Genomic DNA, 9,351 nt, shown 5'->3' with positions numbered 1-9,351 from the left:
AATTGTTTGAACCTCTCATTATATGACTAGTGATTTTCAAGGTTTTTTGTATGGTTGCACTACATCTTGTTTAACAAGCATGCTTGCATTCATGGCTTGCACTTTAGAAACTATCAGGGGAGATTCCATTCAACTTTTGTTCAACTACTTTTGGAGGTTTAATGTCACTTGATCAATTGATGTATATGCTTCGTCCAAACTTTTATTCATAAAAGAACCTCCAGCAGATAAGTCTAATAGTGATTTATGAGAGAGGGAAATCCCCATGTAGAATATGTGCACTATTAGCTATCTTTCCAAACCATGGTGGGGACACTATCTTAGCAAACTCTTGAATCTATCTCATGCTTCAAATAATGATTTTCCATCTGCCTAAGCAAAGTTTGTGATGTAATTCCTCATGTGCATCGTTTTACTTGGAGGAAAAAAGTGATTCAAAAATTGCTGCTCCAATTGTTCCCAACTTATAATTCTTTCATGATGGAGAGAATAAAATCAAATCTTTTCTCTAACTTTAATACTAAAAGGGAATGCCATCAACTGAACTTTACCATGTTGCAATATTTAAAAAATTCTTCAAGGTGCAAGTATGGGTTTTTTGATACTTCTCCTCCAAATTTGTGACCTTATATTAGGGTAATTAATTTTGGGTCTAGTTAGAAACTTTTTTTCGATATGAGGCTTCATAATGAGAGATATAAATCTTACAGAAATAGGTACAAAAATTTCTCTTAAAGGCCTGCTTGACATGTTAGTGCTCATGGATAAACAAAAATGTAAAGATTAATAAAAGGAAATAAAAATGTAGAATTTAGAGAAAGAAAGAAAATGTAGAAATTAAGGAAAGGAAAATTTGAACTATAAACTAATAACAAGAAAAGTAAATGCAGAAATAAATACAAACAAGAAAATGAAAAATCTATTAATAGGTCTAGAGTAACTTATATACTAGTCAATTAATGTTAATCAAAATAGTTCCCGACAGTGATGCCAAAAACTTGATATGTGACCGTAAGTGCATGGCTACGTCGTCAAGTAATAAAAATATTGATCTCATAGGGACTGTTGATTAAACACTAGTTGAGTTCATAAAGTGAATTATCTACACAATCGAAAGTTTGTTAGAAGCTTGAAAGCAAGAAGTTAAGAGAGGGAGAGTTGGGAGAGAGTTAAGAGAGCAAGAGAGAAGGATTATAGAGAGAAGTTGATTTAGGGGAAGTGATTCTAGGAGTTTGGTTTCATTATGATGCTAGTTAATGCCCCTATGTATATTGTTCATCTCCTTACCTCCATGCCTACTCTTTGTAGGATTTCTAACTAAAGTTTGACACAACCCCACAAAGATTGCATCGGAGACTTTACCCAAGTTCTAACACCATTAAGTAAAGAAGCAACTCTAGAAAATCTAGTCTCCCAAAGTATACAATTCTAGAGTTACCTGATTTACTTTCTAATAGTAAATTAATGTAACTGAGTAGAAGAGGTAACCTAAAAGTCTGGTTCAATGGCTACCCTTTGTCACAGGGCTCCCTGATCATACATTTCTAGATTATACAAGTTACTTTCTAACATTACTTTGGGAAGAACCCTCTAAACTCTAAGTAGATATTCCTTTGTAGAGAATTGGTCTCCTATCAAGAGGATCGTTCTAAAAAGTTTGCTTAAAGGGTAACCCCCTATCGCAGGGCTTCACAGTCATACAATCTAGCACTTCTCATCTACAAGGTGACCAATATACCATAATCCATATGCATACACCATACACACATTTCATCAAATGTGTATAAGGAAAAACATATATAGAACATAACATAAACACTTCATTGAACAAAGAAATGACATATACATAGTTCATACATTAACATCACATCATAAATACTCCCTTCATCCTAAGAATTAGAGAATCTACTCTATTGCAAAGATTTACAAATCAAAGACACAAAATGAACAATTCTTACATTTAAAATATGAGATAAAGAAAAAGAAATGCTTATCGAGGAGACTGTTAGTGTCTTCAGGATGTTTCCTTGCTCTAGAGGAGGACAAATGGTGCAGATTAGTGAAGAAGAAAGCTTAAGGGTTGACCCTAGAGGGGAAACCCCTTCCTAAATGAAGGCGACGGAGCCCCAAACTAAGGATAAGTAAAAAGGGGAGGAGTTCCCCTTTTATAGGCATGAGGCTGTGTGCTACTATCCTTAGGCATACACGGTCGTGCCTTTTGGCACAGCTGGGCCGTGTGTCATGCTGCTCGGATGGGACACGACTATGCCTCTAGTCACAACATGGCCTTGTGGTTTGCTAGAAAGAGAAGCACGATTATGAAATTAATTTTGGCACGACTAGGTCGTGTCCCTTGTTGAGAAGAGGGACATGGTTATGCCTTTTGGCATGGATAGCTTGCTAGATTTCTCTATGTTTGCTCCAATATGTGTCTTTGCCCCTTTTTTACTCCAAATTATGTCATGTCAATTAAAATATACAAAGAATAGAACTTTGAATAAATAGAATGGAAGTATGACATAAATAATGAAATAGAGTGCAACAAACATATATTATATTCATGAAATACAAGTAGATGTACATCTAACAATACCTAGAAACATATATAACCTATGCACATCACTCAACAATGCGATAATAACACGACATTGCTACAAGCTCAAATGAGCCTAGCCTTGGGGTATCATTTAGTTGTTGCTTTCAATTATGATTGCTTTCTTTTTGTGCTAAAATACTCTAAGATAAGTAGGATTGTTACCGAACTTGATTTTTTTAAAAGAAACGGATTAATAGTGATTGCCCAACAAAAGTAGCCAAACTATCTTTGGGCCTTGGAGTAGTAGCCACAAGGTTGTGAACCAAGTAAAAACCACCGTATCTTTATCTTTTCTATTTACTTTCCACTACATGACTTTGGTTTTATGATTGAATTATAAACATATATGAAGCACGCTATTCACCTCCAGTAGTGCTTTCTCGATCCAACACTCAAGGTCTGAGGCTGAGCAATAATTCTTTCATCAATCCATCTCTCTTCTGCTGCTTCACTCATACAAGTCCTACAGCTATGATGTGCGTAAATTATATATATTTTTGGGCGTTGTTTGACACATATCTACTTATATTTAATGAGTATAATCTATGTTTCTTACACTCTATTTCATTATATTATCATACTTCTACTTCTATTTGTTCAGATATCTATTCTTTTCTTATTTTGATTAACAGAATGCATTTTAGAGTAAAATAGAGTAGAAGCGGAGTGAATTGAATGCTGGTGCAAATCAGTAGCCAGGGCAGTGCCAAGAGGCACAGTCATGTGCCTCCTTAGAGTTGCCCTCAACATCCCCCACAGGTAGGTCATGCCCTGCTCCAGCAAAGATCCACTCTATGGACGTTCCCTGAGGCACAACCTATATGAACATTGCGTCCGGTTAGGATGGGGTTGTTGGATAGTCCTGCAAAACAAAAAAATAAAAACAACCCTTCCTCGAACTCTTTAAGCTAACACTTGTAAAATAATCAAAGCAGTAAATTAAAACCATAAAGAACGAGACACAAGTATTTAATAGGTTACAACCGATGTGGTTGTTAATTCAAGGAAGATTAAGCACTAAAAACTCCTTCAGGTGGAGAAGCCTCTTACAACGTTGGAGGGCAGAAACAGAAGCTTTAACTACAACTCTAAAGAACACAACGTTGGAATTACAAGTAATGAGTTCGTTTTTAAGCTTCTGGACCAAGACTATATTTATAGCCTTGGTCGGGGCGCCTGGAAGCGTTCCGGGCGCCCTATGGGGGATAAAACTTTATCCCCCAACGTTCAAAATGCAAATGACACGTTCTGGTCAAAGCTCCTGGTCCGGGCGCTCGGAGCCATTCCAGGCGCCCCAGACTGCTCCAGGCGCCCGGAATGGTTCTGGGCGCCCCAGAGCAAAAAGTCAATAGTGGTTGACTTTTTGTCCGGGACCTCTTCTCCGGTTAAGTCCTGCCTCGGTCCGGTTCTTCTGCTCCGAATCCGCTCGCTTGGGTGATCTCTGCCATCCGGAAGAGGGCTCACCCGAACCCAAGTTCCGGTCTTCTCGAGTAGCCTTCCGCCCCGGCTTCTCGTCCCTCAGAATCGCTGCGTGTTTCCTTCTCGTCCACCAGCGTATTCATCCGCAGTCTTCGTCCCTAGGTCGCACCTCGTGCCGACCTTCTCGCTAGCTGCGTCTCTTGCTCCCCGAGCAATCTTCCGCTCTGACTTTCGTCCCTCGGAACCACCGCATGCTTCCTTCTCATCCGCCGGTGTACTCTTCCACAGCACCTCGTCCCTCGGACACACCGCGTGCCGTCCTTCTCGCTAGCTATGTCTTCCGCTCGAGTACCTGTGCTCCTAAGCTCCTGCACACTTAGACACAAGGTTAGAAACACACAGGACCTATCTTAACTTGTTGATCACACCAAAACAACCTTGGGTTCCAACAATCTCCCTCTTTTTGATGTGATCAACCCAAGTTAAGGTAGGGTCAAAATAGACATGAAAATTAAACAATTTATATTGTAATAACGTGCATAAAGATAGAAAAATTAATTTCAAAAATTTTCAATTTTCTACCTTCTACCTCCCCCTAGACTTATACTTTCTTCTCCCTATTTGATTACATAAAAAAATGGGGTACAAAAAGAATCTAAGGGTTGATCCTTTGAAAAACATTGTGAGAAATGATTTTCTTGAAAGCATTTCTAAGTCATGGAAAATTTCTAAGTTAAAAATGACTTTTGGAAAATTTCTAAGTTTTCGTCATCAAAATTAAGAATTTTCTCCGCATAAAACTTTATGCATAAAATTTTTTTAAAACATGTAAAATAATTAAAAAATTCTATGCATTTATTTTTATTTTATATATATTTTTTAATGCTTTTATCAAAAGTTTTGAATTTTCATTTTAATATATCATAACTTCTTAAATCACACTTTTTCAGATTTAAAGCAACAAATATTAAACGTGCAAAAAATTGTATCATGTTAATTTCCATTAATAGTTTGTTAAGATACTTTAATCGACAAGATATTTCTTTTAAATTTATAGAGTTTACTTCACAAAATTCTTTCGATAACATAATTTGTAATTCAAAATAATATTCGAAGAAAATTTTCAGCAATATTTCTAACTTGCAAAATTCTTTTATCAAAATATTTTGTAATTCGTAAGAATCTTTCATCGAAACATTTTGCAATTCGAAGAATTCTTTTGATAATATTTCTAATTTGCAAGACAAGTTTGACAATTGATTTTCTAATCCGAAAAACTCTTTCGATGATTCAATTTCTGATTCAAAAAAATCTTCAGGCAATTTTTCGATTGTTTTAATTAATTGTTTCGAAGGTAGAGGCCATACCTTACTTACCTCGTCGGTCGTTGGTTCTCCCCCTGTTGAATTGCTTTCTTCCGAAGATTCTCCCCCTTCATCGATGCTCAGTGAAGAAGGGTTTTCTGTGTCCTTGAGATGTGCTTCGGTTGTTGCGCCAGTTTCTTCATTCTCGATCTGTTCAGATGACGGATCGGTGTTGGATTCAGCCTCAACTTGTTTTTCGTAGAGTTTCAAGAACTTTTCAAAAAGTTCTTTCGCGCTTTTGTATTCTCCGACTCTGTTGAAATCTTCATTTGGTATTGCACTTAGAATGTGAAACTCTGCCCGAGCGTTTGCCATAGACTCGTCACGTTGCTTCTTGGTCCAGAGGTGTATGTCGATTTTTTCTCCATTCGTGTTCTTCGGCGCTTCATAACCAAATTTTATTATTGAAAAAAATACCAACATCTGAGTTTAGATATACCTCCATTCTTTGCCTCCAAGAGGCAAGCTCCCTCTAGAATGCTGGTGGGTAGCTGCTAGCTCCGACCATCATTTTATTATTTCAGACGACGGTTAGTCCTTCTGAGGTGTACTTGGCTCTGATACCACTTATAGGAACGTTGTGGCCGGCTAGGAGGGGGTTGTTGGATAGTCCTGCAAAAAAAAAAAACAAAAACAACCCTTCCTCGAACTCTTTATGCTAACACTTGTCAAATAATCAAAGCAGTAAATTAAAAACATAAAGAACGAGTCACAAGTATTTACTTGGTTACAACTGATGTGGTTGTTAATCCAAGGAAGATTAAGCACTAAAAACTCCTTCAGGTGGAGAAGCCTCTGACAATGTTGGAGTGCAGAAACAGAAGCTTTAACTACAACTCTAAAACACTCAAGCATTAGAATTACAAGTAATGAGTTCGTTTCTAAGCTTCTGGACCAAGACTATATTTATAACCTTGGTCGGGGCGCCTGGAAGGGTTCCGGGCACCCAAGGGGGGATAAAACTTTATCCCCCAACGTTCAGAACGTGAATGACACGTTCTGGTCAAATCTCCTGGTCCGGGCGCCCGGAGCCATTCCAGGCACCCCGCAGCAAAAAGTCAAGCAGTGGTTGACTTTTTGTCAGGGACCTCTTCTCCGGTTAAGTCCCGCCTCGGTCCAGTTCTTCAGCTCCGGATCCGCTCGCTTGGGTGATCTCTGCCATCCGGAAGAGGACTCATCTGAACCCAAGTTCCGGTCTTCTCGAGCAGCCTTCCGCCCCAGCTTCTCATCTCTCGGAATTGCTGCGTGTTTCCTTCTCGTCCACCAGTGTACTCATCCGCAGTCTTCATCCCTCAGTTGCACCCCGTGCCGACCTTCTCACTAGCTGCGTCTCTTGTTCCCCGAGCAATCTTCTGCTCCGGCTTTCGTCCCTCGGAACCACCGCATGCTTCCTTCTCGTCCGCCGGTGTACTCGTCCGCAGCACCTCATCCCTCGGACGCACCGCAGGCCGTCCTTCTCGCTAGCTGTGTCTTTCGCTTGAGTACCTGTGCTCGTAAGCTCCTACACACTTAGACACAAGGTTAAAAACACACAGGACCTACCTTAACTTGTTGATCACACCAAAACAACCTTGGGGTTCCAACACAGCCATGCCATTATCTACAACAAAACACACGGTCGTGTCGTACCCAAATGCATAACTATGTCTCTTAAGCTTAAAGAAAGACATGATCCAACTATGCCATGAGGCACGGTCGTGCCTCATCTCCTAGAGAAGCACATGGCATGGCTGTGCGACCCTGGGCCATGGTACACATGCCATGGTCATGCCTTGAGGTAAGGTTGTGTGGCAGAGAACATGAGGAGGTAGTGCCCCTCCTCTATATAAGGGGATCTTCTCCCCTTAGGTCACATCCTTGGTTTAGGGCTCTACCCCCTTCTTTTAGGAAGGGTTTTCCACTTTAGGCGATGTTGGTTGATATTAGAAATATCGTACTCGTTCCCCTGTACAAAATTTTTTTACAAGTCCTGAATCATTTCTAACAACCTATTATGTTCTTTAGAAATTAAATTAGAAATCGCAAACAGAACTTAACATTATTGATTCCAAATTTAACTTATCTGTTCTTAGAGGTTTAGACTTGGATCACAAATGATACTTAACATTATTGATCCAAATCCACCCATGTTACAAATTCAATTAAATATCAATTTCAGATATTGGCTTCCAGGTTAAACATGGCGAGGCACTAGGCCTTCTTGGGTATGAGTGCATCCACCACTTCCTAGACAAAGGCTTTTAACAAAATTTAATATTTAATTTCCTTATAGTAACCCTAGGTTTAACCAAAAGGAACAATCGAATCACAAGATCGAAAAAAAACAAAAGAACACAAACTCGAATCATAATTTCGAAACCTAGAACCATGTGCCTCTTGAGTTTGGTATTTCAAAATCTATACAAAGAAAACTACTATGATGCGGAATAGAATACTAGTTATACCTTTCTTTGTAAGCAACACCCTCTTGATCTTCTATCTCGGACGTCGTGTGGGTGATGATCTACCGAGACGAGAACCACCCAAGCTTCCTTCTTCTCCAAGCAAGTTTCGACCACCACAAGAACTCCAAGAGAAAATGAGGTTCGACCACCACCACCAAGCTCCAAGGGATGCTTGAAACAAAGCCTCCTATCTCTCCTTCTTCCTCTAACAAAATCCGGCGACCAACCAAAACCCTTGAGATGAAAATGCCGCCGGCCAAGGAAGAAGAATAGGAGATAGAGAGGAAGAGAGGGGCCGGCCACCAACCAAGGAAGAGAGGAACCAAAGAAGATATCTTGTTATGAGGTGAGACACCTCTACCCTCTCTTTTATATTCCTTGGTCTTGACAAATAAGGAAAGTTTTATTAAAACTTCCTTATTCTCTTTGCCAATGAAAGGAAAGCTTAATAAAATTTCCCTTTCAAACTATATATGGCCGGCCACCTTAATCCCTCCAAATAAGGAAAGTTTTAAACACAAAATTAAAACTTCCTAATTTGTTTCCGGAAATGTTTAAATAAAAATTTATCTTTTGAAAATTCCCTTCATGGTTGGTCATAAAAGGAAACTTTTATAAATTAAAATATCTATATTAAACATGTGGATGATTTACAAAAAGAAAAGTTTTTCTCTAAAATTAAAATCTTCATTTCAATCTATAAATAAGGAAAGATATAAAATCTTTTCTTAATCTTTTATAGAAACTATAAAAGGAAAGATTTAATTTAAAACTCTCTTTTAAATCATGAGGATGGTTAAAAAAGGGAAAGTTTTATCAAAAATTAAAATCTTCCTTTTAACTACAAATAAGGAAAGATATCAAACTTTTCACTTAAACTTTTGTAGAAAACTATAAAAGGAAAAATTTAAATTTTAAAATCTCTTTTAAAACAATGGCTTCCACATAAGAAAGATTTAAAAAATTAAAAACCTTTTAATTTATTGTGGCCAGCCACACCAAGCTTGGGTTCACGCTAGGGCCGACCACCTAATGAAACCAACTCACCTTGGTTTGGCCGACCCTAGCATGGGCTCCAAGCTAGGCTTGGCCGGCCACCTTAAGGTGGGTAAGAAGGTGGGTATGGGTGGATATAATATTTTATAAATAAGAGACTACGATGGGGGACCGAGAGGAGGAATTAGGTTTGGTTTCCCGATAAAATTAAGCTTCCTGTGTTTGCCCCGAACACCCAACTTAATTTCATCAATAATAATTCATACCACTAAAGAATTATTATTGAACAACCGCATCAATCCCAAATTACATTTTGGGATCCTTCTTATCATGAGTGTGTTAGTCTCCCTGTGTTTAAGATATAAAATGTCCACTAACTAAATGAGTTACTGACAACTCACTTAATTAATATCTAGCTCTACCACTCAACCTTATCGTCATGTCGGACTAAGTCCACCTACAGGGTTTACATGACAATCCTTATGAGCTCCTCTTGGGGGCATCATTAACCTAGATTACTAGGACACAATTT

At 38.6% G+C, this 9,351-nt stretch overlaps 1 non-coding gene across 1 annotated transcript; it reads left to right on the top strand.

The window, feature by feature from the left end:
- Positions 1–298: 298 nt before the first annotated feature.
- Positions 299–408, top strand: LOC122003207. The gene has a single exon (XR_006117864.1). It is a non-coding gene; the product is annotated as a small nucleolar RNA R71 (small nucleolar RNA).
- The last annotated feature ends 8,943 nt before the right edge of the window (positions 409–9,351 follow it).

Source organism: Zingiber officinale, chromosome 7A, assembly GCF_018446385.1.
Source record: "Zingiber officinale cultivar Zhangliang chromosome 7A, Zo_v1.1, whole genome shotgun sequence".
Taxonomy (NCBI): domain Eukaryota; kingdom Viridiplantae; phylum Streptophyta; class Magnoliopsida; order Zingiberales; family Zingiberaceae; genus Zingiber; species Zingiber officinale.
This window is presented reverse-complemented; position numbering and strand designations above follow the sequence as displayed.